The following is a 15,620-nucleotide window of genomic DNA, read 5'->3' on the forward strand; positions in this document are numbered from 1 at the left end:
CTTTGATGATATGATTTCGTATATACCAAAAATGAGACCAAAAACCGATTTATGATCTCTGTCTGAAAATTGTAATATGACAGTTTCAAACTGTCATAAAACTATAAAAACTGACATAAAAATGGGTATTTGGATAAGGGTCAAACCAATGGTCAATTCTATGAAAACTCGTTTTTAATAAAAATGGGTATTTCGAGCCCAGCCAGGGACTCTACCCCTTAAACCCCGCCAGGGGCTGCCGCCCCTTGGACCCCGCTCCCAAGGTCGTTGCCCCCGGATCCCCGTTCGTTTAGGGCTTCACCCCTAAAGGACAATATACTTTGAAACTTGATCAAACTTAAACAAATGTGTACTCCACATCTTCCTTACTTGTTTAATATTTATCAAGATCACATTTGGTCAACAAATTAATCCCATTACACTTAAATAACATTGATGATAACAAATCACCAACAAACCTCCCCTATTTAAGTGTAATCTTGATTAACTTAAAATAAAACATTACAACAACAAACTGATGCATAAATGAAATGTCGTGACGATTAAATTTCACATTAACTTCATCTTTCGAATGTAGAAAATAGACGTAACTATATCTAGATGCATCATCAACAAAAGTAACAACATTCTTTTTGTTTCCAAGGGAAGATGTTGCATGGAAATCACATAAATCACTATGTACAAGATCCAACACCTTACTTTCCTTAACAATATCTTTAAAAGTTTGTCTATTGATTTTAGGTAGCATGCATGTTTTACATTTTTTGTTATTTTGCGTATCAAAAGCAGAAATTAAACTCATTTTAGACATGTCTTTTAATCTCTTGTAATGAATGTGTCCTAGTCTAGCATGCCATAATTCAGATTTATTAAAATTATTGGTACTACTAGTAGAAGCCATGCAAACAAAATTATCAATAGAAGGATAATTAATATTAAGCCTAATCATTCCATTACATACATATCGAAATCCCATAAAAGAATCATGTCTTGACAAGATATACTTGTCACTTTTTGACACTTGTTTGTAACCATAATTATTTAATACAATTTCAGAAACAAGATTCTTGAAAATGCCTAGAACATATAAAACATTGTTCAAAAACAAACATTTCCTAGAAGTAAAAGTAAGTAAAATAGTTCCTATGCCTTTAATTAGTTTAGTTGCAACATTTCCCATCTTCACAATAGATCCATCTTTAATTGGTTGAAAGTTCTTGAACTAATGTAGATCTTTGCAAACATGACTTGATGCTCCCAAATCAACCCACCATGCAAAATTATCATCCTACACATAAAATGCTTCAAAAATCATAGAAAGATAATTCTGAATATATTTAGAATTTTGCATGAAAACAGAAATCTGACCTTGTTGCTTTTCTGGATCCTTGGATCCACTTGGTCTAGCACCATCCTTGTCCACTTTATGAAAATGAAACTCTTTCTTGAAGTGACCCGGTTTGTTACATTTCCAACAAATCACTTTAGCCTTCTTATTAGAAGACTTGTAACCCTTTCCTTTAAACTTCCTTTTCCCATTAGAATTCTTTTGACTCTTTGATCCTTCTCCATCCATCATGTTCATAGAAGAGGAACCAACTTAGTTCTTGTCTTTGGGATTATTATCAAGTTTTGAGTCCTTAAGGACTCTTCAATCTGTAAATGGCTTCCAAGTTGAGTCTATTGGGTTTTGAGCATTCTAACACTCCTATGGTGTACATGCAACCCTATAAACCTTGGATCTATGTTTTCTCTATTATACACACAAATAAGAACTTTCCAAGGCTTTAATCATAACTAGCATATTATGAAGCTCTTATTCTACAAAGTACTAGTTACATGACATACCTTTTGATGTAGCTTGATGTCTTCAAGCTTTAAGAGCTTAGCCCCAATAGTGTGGAAGCCTCAAGTGGAATCAAAAATCACCAAAACACCTTGGACGACTTTAGAGAATATGGATACTTGGCTCTCTCTAGTGAAATCGGCTAACCCTTCTTAGTGTATCCACACTAGTGCCAATTTCACCAACCAAGGATATCTTTATATACTATGGAGACTAGGGTTAAACCCATGACCTTTCATTTCATATGATCCATGGGTTAAACACTCCATGAACTATCCATGAAAGCTTAGCCCAACCTAAATGAACTTGGCTCATTCCATACATATAAGAGTCCATATTTAATTAGTTCATTTTGATCACTTAACTAATTCTAAATTAAGTATTGATCAATACTAATTAAACAATATGATTCCATATTAATGTATTAGAACTTATAATATATTAATATAAATCATAAATATACTATTCTCAAAAGACTATCCATATAAATTGTGTCGGTGAAGTGCAACCCAAATGGACCATGTCGGGTCGGGTCAAGTACATACCAAATATAGTTATGGACTTAGACATTAATCCAACAGTCTCCCACTTGGATAAGTATAAAACTATTATTGAGTATGACTTCAAAACCTAACTGGCAATCGTAGCTCTTAAAGCCTCTGTCGAACTCTGACCTTTGTCGATAACTTGTCCATTAGATAAGGGATCATATATTCCTCCATTCTAGATATCATATGGACTGAGATATGGATTATAATCATTCTCTCTGTCCATTTGTTGTTTCCCGATTTCCGATTCATGACGACTGACTGATTAAACAAATCAAATCTGTCCTGGCTTGGCCAAGCACTCACATGTGTCATCATTAAATCATCAAGGGGCCCACAGATATCGCTTTTATCCCGAAGGTAAAAGGAATGGATAAACTTCGACTCATATGGCTTGTTCTACTACTTGTTGAATCATACACAAAGGCACGTTTTATAACATCGAGTTACCAATGCGTTTTCGTGAAATCAATGTACTATCAACTCATAGTAACAACTTATATCTCTAGGTTTGAAGAATATAAGATATTATTGTCTCATGATCACTCGTGATAAAATCCATGAAGTGATTCAAATGAGCGCGGGTTGAATCCAATACTCAGAACTTATGAGCACTCATGAGTGTTGTAACACACCTTTGTCCACCAACTTGGACCTCTACAAGCCAACCCATGACAGTCTTGATTCATATCTACTTCCAACATATGACCGAATGTGGATGGTTGGAATAACTTAGTCATTCCGAAAGAATAACCTAGTTATTATGGAAGTCAAACATGCAAAGTGAAACACAAGAATAAATGAATCTAATATGGTATCAAAACCTATGAATATAAATAAAACACTTTCTATTTATCACCATACTGATTACTCATTATTCATTGTTTCGGTTTTATCAATTTTATACTTGAATTAAAACAGTAGTTGTCCCGTGCTCCAAGCATGTACACTATGTTTTCTAAACACTAGTCATGCTACACACCAAGTATGCATACTATGTTTGTCTATGATCTTTACTTTGCAAAATAGACCAGTTGAACATAACTCCAATGATTCTCATTTCACAGTCCCAATTCCTTACTGCAAATGCAAGAATTCCAAATTCATGCCATTTACTAAAATCTAATAGATTCTAAACTTATATGCATTGGTCCTCTTGTAATGATTATGCACAAATTCACAAAGACTTGACAACAATCATTATAGAGTATTCCAAAGGAGATCAACTCCTTGGAAACATCCTTCTTGCATTAAGTTTCCTAATCTTACAGATTGAATACTTTCTAACTTTGAAACATTTCCATATTCCATTTTGACTATCACTTCTGAACAGGAGTTGCCTCCTTACAGATTATGTCAATATGGTCCTTCTAGAATTAACACTATACTTCCAACTGTCCTTGAGCAACCAATCTTTGGTAAACCTTAGATTGTCCTCAATAATTGCTTAATCATTTTAGTCATATCCAATTCTAGACCTTTTCCCTTCTTAATGCCCCAGGCATTTGGAAAATTTTAGAAAAGATGAATATAGCACATGTAATCGATCCTATATCTGAAGCATATGGGACACGATTCATGATGTCTCACGTAAAGACTAAACCAGTCTTTTGCTATAATATTTCCATTTCTATTTGCCAAGTTCTCATAATTCAAATTATGAAAAGGGATGCCGTAATTATAATCGAATTTTAGAACGCAAATAATGAACCCATATATAGAATTTCCTTATGTTGAGCCATTCCAACATGAAATTCATATATATTCTTGACTAAATGCGATTAAAACCTCAATCTAGGCTTTTATATTTGACATGAAGTATAATTTCCTCTCCCTTAATTATAACAAAACAACTTTTTCCCAATTGAGACCTTTTGTTTTCTATAATTAACATTGCTAACATGCAACCTTTATCATAATTATCATGCTCCCACTAACATGATGATTATTAGCATAACACTTATGCTCCCACTAGCTTTGACATGTACTCAGAAATCAGCTGGACCTCTAGAAGTCAATACTTTATTGACATTCTTACCAAAGTTCAGATTTCTGATACTAGATTGCTTTAATAAGGTTTTATCAAAATTATACACCGCATCTTAGATAGCTCACATGCGTGTCTAAACAATTTCAAAACTATGAAAAGGGATGCCGTAATCATAGTCTAAATTGTTTAGACCTTTTGCCATTTCTCATAAGTCAATGTTAGTGTGCGGTTAACCACGCACGCTCCACTAACGACTTTGAGAAATGCAAATATCACAATTGCTATCTACTTAAAATCTACTTAGTGAAAGAGTTTCCTTACCATCATTTTCATGAATCGAAGATAAACCTTATGACACTTAGATTTTATGGTATATGTGTTCTTATTGTTGGAATAGTGTCTAAGGCTGCAACTATATTAGACAAGTATTTGACCCGATTGTGCATGGTCCTTTTGGGTTGCCTTCATCATAGCAACTTGACAGGATGATTTATTATGAGAGAATAAATATTATTAATATATTATGAGAATAATATAAGGAAAAATAATATTGTTATTTGATTAATATAAGTCATAAAATTAATTAGAATTAATTTGGTGACTTAAAGAGATTAATTAAATAAGAGGGTATAAACTGTCAATTGTTTGATAGTTACACTTTGGACTGTAAATCCTTCATGGATAGGGTTGGATGATTTCTAGGGCTTAGGATAAGCCACAAATCGTCTAAGGGCTTATCATGGAAATGATTTGGATTGCTTTGGGTAAAGATTATCCAACTAGGGTTTAAGGGTGAAACCCTAGGAGCCTTACAAGTATAAATAGACCCTTGGGGCAAGGGAAATCGGCACCTCTGCAAAAGAAAAGAAACCCTGGCCGATTTCTATTCCCTCTCCTCTCTCTCTCAAATCATCCTCTTGCTAGTTGGTGTTTGTAAGCCATTAGAGGAGTGACATTTGTGACTCTAAAGCTCCAAGAACAAGAAGATCAAACAAGTGTTTCAAGGTAAGCTTCTATCTCTGATTTTGTATTGTTCTTATACCTCTATTAGTTATTAGAAGTCTTGGATCCAATGCATGTTTAATTAGAGAAACCTAGATCCAAGCATTAGAGTTTGCATGTGCACATAGGAATGTTCATATGGCCAAAACCCATCAGTGGTATCAGAGCCTACATTGGTTTCTATTAAATTGATGCATGATTGTTTGTTTCTTGCTTGCAAAATTCGAATTTTGTGTTTCTGAGTCATGAACTCGGCGAGTCCCATTGTGGACTCGGCGAGTTCGAGCGTCAGGAAGGGCCAAAATCGGGATTTTCGATATTCATCTTATGGAAACTTGCCTTTATCATATTAGATCAACCCTAATCCGATTTTTTGATATATATGACTATAATCTTGATCTAATTAAAGATATTTATCAATTAATAAAATATTTAATTTCCTTATGTGATAATTAATTAATTATTTTGATTAAATTGGTAAATTATTTTGCAAGAAATCATTAAATAAATCAAATATGGATAATTATGGAATTAATTGTTAATTAAGATTATTTGTTATTTGATCCTCCATGTTTTAAATGCTTAAAACTTGCCCTCAATTTTTGAAATTTATGTTTTGTGATTAAAAGTTTAATTTAGACAATTTTAAATTTCAAACCCTAGAATTTTACAAGTTTAAAAGAATTCAACCCTATACTAATATAATATTACAAGATTAATATGTATAACCAAAATGCTAGTCTTACCGTTAGTAGGCCTCATTCACGAAGCCGATCTATAAGGTGGGGATAAGGTTGCGGCCTATAAAATGGCGCTTAATGGGTGTACACTCACACCCACCGCTTGCTTGATCGGTGGAGGGTCGTTAGGCGAACGGGTAGGATAGGGCAACCTCATCCTCTCATTAAAAGTATAAGATGAAATACAAAGTAAGTACATGTTTTTCAAAAATTTCCCAATCTTAGTTACTTTAGGAAAAGTGAAGTGATGCAATCCCATGAAATTACACTTTGCACCCTTGCTAAGAAGTTAGTGGAGCGTGTGTGGTTTACCGACACACTAATTGGTTCTAAGCAAAGGTGGCAAAGGGTGATTCATTTTTTATCATAGTACGATGGAGCGTGTGTGGTTTACCGGCACATCGAATTGGTGATCGTTACAATGAAGGCACCATGTAAATTTGCATGGTAATTCACACCCGCTTTGTGATCCTCGGTATCCCAGTCACAAACAAGAGGGGCATAACGAGATTTAAACATGCCATTGAAAAGTTTCAATAAATCTCATCTAACCCTAGGAATTCTCAATACATTTAGAATTTAAAGTTATGTTTTGTGGTGGAGAATTAGTGAATCGTCATTCACTTACCTTCATATTATTTGCATGTTGGATTACGACATCCCTTTTCTAATATGTAAATATTGTTGTTGTATCCTAGCCCTAATTTTCTTATTGGGTGATAATTACGGATTCATATTCTAATCTATCTTTGTCCTTTCTATTTGTAGATGTCGAACGCAAACAACGCTGCTACTAGTTCATTCACATTGATGAGCCTTTGTCAAAAGGTCACTTTCGATGGGACGAACTTTAGCGAATGGATAAGATACATTCGCACTATTGCTCGCTATGAGGACAAAGAGTATGTCCTCGATGAGAACCTCGAGAAAATCAACCCTGAAATCGCTACTTCGGCTGAAATGACCGCTTTTGAAACTCACGAGCGTGATGCAACGAAGGTACATTGCATCATGATAGCCACTATGAACTCCGAATTCCAAAATTCCTATGAGGACATGTACCCGTACGAGATGCACCAAGACTTGTTGGAGAGATACCACCAAAACGCGAGACAAGAGCGTTATGAGATTTTCACAAACATGATTTCCGCTAAAATGGGTCATGGAGAGTCTCTTACCGTGCACCTGCAAAAGATGCAAAGGTATGTCGACCGTTTTTGCAAGTTGAATGTTGACTTTGGGGAAGACTTGGCGATCGACATGGTGCTTCACTCTTTGCCTCCAAGTTACAATCAATTTAGGATGACCTACCACATGAACAAAGAAGAGGTCACCCTAAGCAAGCTCCAAGGTCTCTTGAGGGTCGCTGAGAGCAACTTCAAGGACAAGTCTGTTGCACCAACTCCCAATCCACCCGCTGCTCCTGTTTTGGCTATTGGACAAGGAAGGGGAAAGAAGAGGAAGGCTTCGTCTAAGAACCATCGCAAGGTTAAGCCCCGAGATGGTGCCTCTTCTAGTGGGACCAAAGTTGATCCTGCTAAACCCTGCCCTAACCCAAAGGAGGCAGAGTGCCACCACTGCCACAAGATAGGACATTGGAAGAGAAGCTGCCCAGAGTACCTGCAAGCCATCAAGGAAGGAAAGATCAAGTCATCTTTCGCAGGGACTAAAAAGAAATAGAGACGTGGAGCATGGAAGAATAAATCTAATCATGGGGAACAAAAGATCGTCGCCTGTGACCAAGATTGGAGTGTATTCTTTAGTGCTTACGAATGGTTTATCTTTAGATTTGAACAATTGTTGCTATTCGCCAGAAATGGCTAGGAACATCATTTCATTTCATGGTTTGTTTAGACAAGGTTTTAGATTTTCTTTTAATAATGAGAATGGTTCTATTTTGGGTTATCTAAATGGTGTCTTTTATTTTGAAGCTATACCATGTAATGGAATTAATGAAACCGTTATGATTGTAGATAACTTAGGAAATGATGTTTTATGCATGGATTCTTCCAATAGTATGGATAGAGCATCCTTGTGGCATTGTCGTCTTGGACATGTCAACAAGAAGCGCATAGCCCAACTCCAAAAGGATGGAGTGTTGGAGTCATTCGACCTTAGGGAAGATGACACATGCGAATCTTGTTTGCTTGGAAAGATGACTAAGTCACCCTTCACAAGTACGTGTGAAAGGGGTGAGGGTCTATTCGACCTAATACATACCGATGTACGTGAACCGTTTAGATCAACCACGAAGGATGGGGACCGCTTCTATGTGACTTTTACCGATGACTATAGTAGATATGGGTATATCTACTTAATCAAGCAAAAGTCAGAAACTTTTGAAAAGTTCAAAGAGTTCAAGAATGAAGTGGAGAATCAATTGGGCAGGAAAATCAAGATGCTTCGATCCGATCGAGGAGGAGAGTACCTAAGTCTTGAATTCCACGTCACTCAAGGAGTGTGGAATAGTTTCACAATTGACGCCACCTAGGACACCACAATTGAATGGTGTGGCAGAAAGGAGTAATCGAACCTTGTTGGACATGGTTTGCTCTATGATGAGTCGTGCTTCACTATCAATCTCTTTTTGGGGGTATGCCTTAGAGACTGCCGCCCATATCCTTAACCGAGTCCCTACTAAGAAGGTTGCCAAAACACCTCACGAGATGTGGACAGGGAAAGCTCCCTCGGTGTCACATATCAAGGTTTGGGGTTGCGAGGCTTTCGTAAGACTAGATACTCACGACAAGCTTGAACCTCGTAGTGAGCGATGTATTTTCATCGGCTACCCGCAGAAATCCTTTGGATATCTCTTCTATAGACCGAAGGACAATGTTGTCTTCGTTGCGAGGAGAGGAGTTTTCCGAGAGCGAGAAATCATAAGCCAAGGAGACAGTGGGAGGCAAATCGAGCTTGAAGAGATTCAAGAATCGATATATAAAGGAACCTCTACCGCTGGCACTCAACCCGAGGAGGAAACTCCGGTTGAACCGATTGACGAATCCTTACCTCTTAGACGTTCCGAAAGAGTTAGAGTTCAACCCCAGTTTTATGGTTTTCATATTACTACCGAAGGGGACACGTATATTAGTGATGGTACACTAATAAACCTTGATGAACCTAATAGCTATAAGGAAGCCATGGCAGGCCCGGAGTCTGCAAAATGGAAAGAGGCAATGGGTAGCGAGATCCAATCCATGTATGATAACCAAGTTTAGAATTTGGTTGATAATGTGCCCGGATGTAAGACCGTTGGGTGCAAATGGATCTTCAAGAAGAAGACCGACGTGGATGGAAACGTACACACATATAAAGCGCGATTGGTCACGAAGGGCTTTACTCAAACTCCCGGAGTTGACTATGATGAGACCTTCTCACCAGTTGCGAAGATAAAATCTATTAGAGTGATGCTAGCGATTGCCGCATTTCATGATTATGAGATTTGGCAAATGGATATAAGGACCGCTTTCCTTAACGGAAAGTTGGCTGAGGATGTTTACATGGCTCAGCCAAAGGGGTTTGTGGATCCGAAGCATCCGAATAGGGTGTGTAAGCTTGAGAAATCCATTTAAGGACTGAAGCAAGCGTCTCGCAGATGGAATCTTTGCTTCGATGAGAAAGTCAAAGAGTTTGGATTTGTACGAAGCGAAGATGAATCGTGTGTATATGTCAAAGCCAGTGGGAGCATAGTTAGCTTTCTCGTTTTGTATGTCGATGACATACTACTCATAGGAAACGACGTCCCGACTCTGCAGGAAGTTAAGTTCTGGCTCGGGAAGTGCTTCGCTATGAAGGACCTCGGAGAGGCTTCCTATATTTTGGGAATAAGGATAGTGAGAGAAAGAAGTAAGAGACTAATAGGACTTAGTCAGAACACTTACTTAGAGAAGGTTGACGTGCACAAATGTACTCACTAATTTTAATATTTATAACCTAACAAACTTAACTAACTATGCACTTATAGGCAATATACCTAGTCGGATTACAGTATAGCTTGGGTAAGTCGGGTGTCGATCACAGGGAACGGTGTTACTAATTAATTTACTTACTATTAAATTAACCTAATTTTTAACAAGTTTAAAAGGGGTTTTACCTGATTTTACAAGATCAGATGAACTTAAATTCAAATTCAATAATTAAAACCACACACTCTTGTTTAGTTTGAATCCACTTCTCCCTTATGGCTAGCTAATGATTACGGATTATTAAGTTGGTTTTTAGTTGTATTAGTAATTTAGTTCTAACTTTACCAATAATTAACTAATTCATGTCAAACCATGTATATTCACACATAATTAACACATAACTAATTATGAATGTAAATATGCTATGTAAGATTTGTTTGTATAAACACAATTATGGTCACAATACACGTTCTCTAGCACAACTAAACTTTATTTATTCTAATTACTAACTAAGATTGGTCAATCCCAGCTCTAACAATTCAATGTTCACTAAATCATTAGGTAAACAGGTTCATGCAGTTTAATGGGCACTAAGCTACACAGAACATGCATTCAAGCGATTAGATAAACAAACAGTAGCATGCTAGGTTATACAAATCAAACACAAGCAATTTTTACCAACTAAACTTAATCCATAAACATATAACTATTCATAAGTTTAAAGTTTCATCTAGCTAAACAAGAGTAGCTAGATTTAGCTGCTCATCATAGCAACTAGACCAATACAGCTAAAAATAATGAAAGACATGTTCTTATTTAACTAAAATATAGACCTTTATTCTTTTTGATGTTGAAAACCTTCCTCCAGAACCTTTCTTTCGCTCCAAATCGTCTTCTGGAACTCCTTCCTTCTGCCCAAAAGTGTCTCTAGTCGTAATGATCAAGGATTTATATAGTTGCTGATATCCATAAATTCACGTCGTGAATAGTAAGAAATTCACGTCGTGAGTTATAGATAACCGTGCCCGTCAAGGATTCCTTCACCTGCGTACATATCTTCTAGAACCAACGATTCACGTCGTGAATCCATTAAGTCTCACGTCGTGAATAATCTTTTTCCAGATTTACTTCACTTTTACTCTTTTAATTCCCAAAGTTTCTTTTTTTAATGCTTTCAGCCCCCTTTTCTTCAAAATGTCTTCTTTTTGGCTGTAAATAACATTTAAACTCATAAGTACCATTATTCTAAACAAATTACCGACTTTTTAATAAAAATGTACTTAAATATTGCCTAAAAATAAGTATAAATATGACAATATCAAAATACCCCACACTTAGGCTTTGCTTGCCCTCAAGCAAATTTAAACTAACATCACATGGAACAATCCGACTCTAACTCAGCCATTATGCCAAGACCTCAACGCATGCATTTGTGTCTAAAATTTTCCTAAAGTACCCCCCATACTTTAAATACTCACAATCTTCATAAACACTTGCCCACTTTTTCCGAACAATGCTCATTTTTAAGCAACCCTCCGAATCCATCCGTAGAAAACCTCCTTATCCTCAAGGTATTTTTAATTGAGCAACCTAAGCATACAAAATCTAGAATTACAATTTTTCGATACCACTATAGAGCTCTTTCGGAATTCTTCACTTCTTTGACATTTGATCTTTGATTTCTTTGAATTCACCATCTTATTTGATTTCTGGTATCTTTAACTTTTTGAATTTCTTGGAATTTTGATCTTTTGATCTTCACTTTATTTGCTCAAAAATTCTACTTTACTCGTAATTCTCTCTCTCTCTCTCTCTCTCTTTTTTTTTTTTTAACATGTACCTCACTTTTTTTACTCAAAACCTACATTCTTAAGCAAAGGCGCTCAACCTCAACCTTTATTGGTTAATGATAATAATTTTCCTGGATACATTTCAGGTTTAGGCTGCTAAACATATTGCATCCCTCAAACCAAGCGGGATCATGTTTTTGTTCCATGATTTCACTAAAATAAGGGAGGCCACAAATGCACTATAACGTGTATTGGCTCAACTAAGCATTTGAACTTTCATCGGATCATCCCACATAACACTAGCAATTATAACTAAAATTATTATTACTAGATTTAATTATTAAAAGTTTGAAATTTTCAAAATTTTCAATTTTTACTATCAAATTCTATGGTTATCTAGCAATTTACTTTTTCTACCCCTACCCCACACTTATTTCATACAATGCCCTCATTGTATGCATAAAAATAAATCAAAATTAAAGAAAAGGAAGAAAAAGCGTGAAAATCTCCAAAAGTGTGGCAAACGTGCATCTTGAATATGGATTCCAAAAGTAGAAACTTGGTTCTTGAAATAAAATAAGGAGTGTACCGGCAAAACACGAAATCGAGCCTTCAATCGTCTTCAAATATGGTGTAAGTCTCCAAAAGTAGAATGACCAATGTGGGAAAGCATATGCCACATTGCATGGTTGTAAAAAATATGAGTCAAAATAATCTTGAATATATTGACAAGAAGAATAGCATCAACCCATAGAAGACTAAAATGTCAAGGGCCTTGAATCTTGTAAAAATCTAATATTCACGACGTGAGTGTGAAACAATTCACGACGTGAAATCGAAACTGAGCGTATTCTGAAAACCTCCTGATAACTGACTCACGACGTGAATAATAAATGTTCACGTCGTGAAAACTGGACAAGCAGAAAACATTGCGCAATCCTTCTTTTAATGTCTTAATGTATTAAGACTCTTCCAAAGTCATCAGTTTATGACTCTTTCGCTGACGCTCCCCTCTCTTAACTCACCCCACACTTATTTTGAAAATATGGGTCTCGACTCTCGGCATTAAACACTCCCGGCTAAAAACGTACGCATTCATAACTCGCTATCCCTCCTAGGCGCTCCTTAGCAATTTCTGAGAAACAATCAACAACGAAGAATAAAAGACACATAATATTCAAAGTAGTTCTTGCAATCCCATAAAAAACAAACTAAAAACAAATCAAACAAAATAAATAACGATCAATCATCCTCCTCATTTTCCTGCGCTCCACTGGTACCAGCTCCATCACCTCCGCGACCACCATACTCCGACCATCGTGGGCAAATCGGGTAATGATACCCTAAATAAGACGGCTGCTCCACCCCAAGATGCCGAACAACATTCTCCATCGTGCCGCCTATCCAATTCACACTCAACGATAATTGGTCAAAGTAACCAACCATATCACCCCCAAAAGGCGCACCAACCATGGAAGCAGGTGGGTGTATCGGCTGCCCGCGGTCTCCCCTTCCTCTCACGTTCCTGCGCCTCGGTCTCGGCTCTGGCGTAGGTTGATCGGCTAGCTGATCATCCTCATCATCACCCTCAACATCTGATGGAACTATGCCCCAATGTGATCCAAAATTTATGACCACCCGCATAGTTTCCAAATATCCCATACCAAAGTCATGCTCGTCCACACACGTCATGGATCTAGTAATATCGGGAACAACCAGATGATAAGAACGGGCCAAACGAGTAACAAAATGCCCCCCCCACAAATGGGGCTCCCAGGGCGCGAACTCGCGGCAGACCCGGCCAGAAAACGGGCTAGAAAATACGGGATGTTGCAACAGACACCAGACTGTAAGATGCACCATAAGAAAAATAAGTTCTGCTTAGTCACTTTGTCGTCATGCCTCTTATGGTTGATGGAAAAGGTAATGAATCGGTGGAGTAAACGATGGATCGGGGACCGAATACTGCTCTCGGGAGATACTCCGGAATTAAACATCCCGGAGGCAATGTTATGCCAAAAAGAATACCCCGTGACACCCTCCGCATATCCTCTAGCAGCCCCACTCAAAAACATGCCAAACTCGGGAGTTACAGCCTCCTGCCGATCATACAGTCCTACTCTCCAAGCAAACTCAACCAGGCTGCACTCCCGGTACTCACCCCCCAATCGAAATACCAACGCCTGTGGCCAATGTGGATCTTGAACCGTTTCCTGAAATGTCACCGTTGCGAAAAACTCGACACAAAACTCCTTGTAGACCCGCTCTTGCACCCGGAACAGATTCTGCCAACCAGAACAGGTAAACGAATACCCATCTCCAATGAATATCTTTGTCAAGAACAGGCCCACCCGGTCTACGAGCCCTACTTCCCTCAATCTTGTCCAATTGTCCACAATCGTTCATATGTTGGAAGTAGATATGAATGAAGATTGTTATGAATCGGTATGTAGATTGTCTAAATGGTTTTAGACATAGCAAAAGGTTGCTGCAACGTTCATGAGTGCTTATGAACTAGCTTTGAGCATTGGAACAAACCCGTGCTTGCTGGAATCACCTTATGGAATATGATATAAAAGGGTGATCGTAAGACGATAATATCATATTGTCTTAAAACCTAGATATATGGTTTGTTATTTGTTAATTGGTTGTACATTGATAATGCGAAAACGCATCAGTAACTCGGTGTTATAAAACGCATTGTTGTGTATAGTTGATTAATGAATAAGTAAATGCATATAAGTCGAAGTTTATCTGTTACTTTTATCCCAAGATGGTAAAAGCGATATCTCGGCCGCTCGATGATTTGATTTGACTTATGTGTCGGGCCCGGTCAGAACTGAATTGATGTGTTCGATTAAGTTCTATGTCGAATAAATCGGAGATCGAGAAACCAAAATGCTAGACAAATTATTCCATAGAATTGTCAGCATGATATCTAACAGAGGACTGTATGATCCCTTATCTAAAGGACAAGATTGATTAGATCAGAGTTTGACAGCGTATTTGAGAGCTACAATTGCAAATCGAATTGTACTTGTGCATATAGTTACTAGACTTATCCAAGTGGGAGACTGTTGGAATAGTGTCTAAGGCTGCAACTATATTAGGCAAGTATTTGACCCGATTGTGCATGGTTCTTTTGGGTTGCCTTCATCATAGCAACTTAACAGGATGATTTATTATGAAAGAAAACATATTATTAATATATTATGAGAATAATATAAGGAATAATAATATTGTTATTTGATTAATAAAAGTCATAAAATTAATTAGAATTAATTTGGTGACTTAAAGAGATTAATTAAATAAGAGGGTATAAACTGTCAATTGTTTGATAGTTACACTTTGGACTGTAAATCCTTCATGGATAGGGTTGGACGATTTCTAGGGCTTAGGATAAGCCACAAATCGTCTAAGGGCTTATCATGGAAAGGATTTGGATTGCTTTGGGTAAAGATTATCCAACTAGGGTTTAAGGGTGAAACCCTAGGAGCCTTACAAGTATAAATAGATCCTTGGGGCAAGGGAAATCGGCACCTCTACAAAAGCAAAGAAACCCTGGCCGATTTCTATTCCCTCTCCTCTCTCTCAAATCATCCTCTTGCTAGTTGGTGTTTGTAAGCCATTAGAGGAGTGACATTTGTGACTCTAAAGCTCCAAGAACAAGAAGATCAAACAAGTGTTTCAAGGTAAGCTTCTATCTCTGATGTTGTATTGTTCTTATACTCTATTAGTTATTAGAAGTCTTGGATCCAATGCATGTTTAATTAGAGAAACCTAGATCCAAGCATTAGGG

The sequence above is a fragment of the Lactuca serriola genome, chromosome 9 (genome assembly GCF_051521515.1).
Source record: "Lactuca serriola cultivar US96UC23 chromosome 9, Lser_US96UC23_V15, whole genome shotgun sequence".
NCBI lineage: Eukaryota > Viridiplantae > Streptophyta > Magnoliopsida > Asterales > Asteraceae > Lactuca > Lactuca serriola.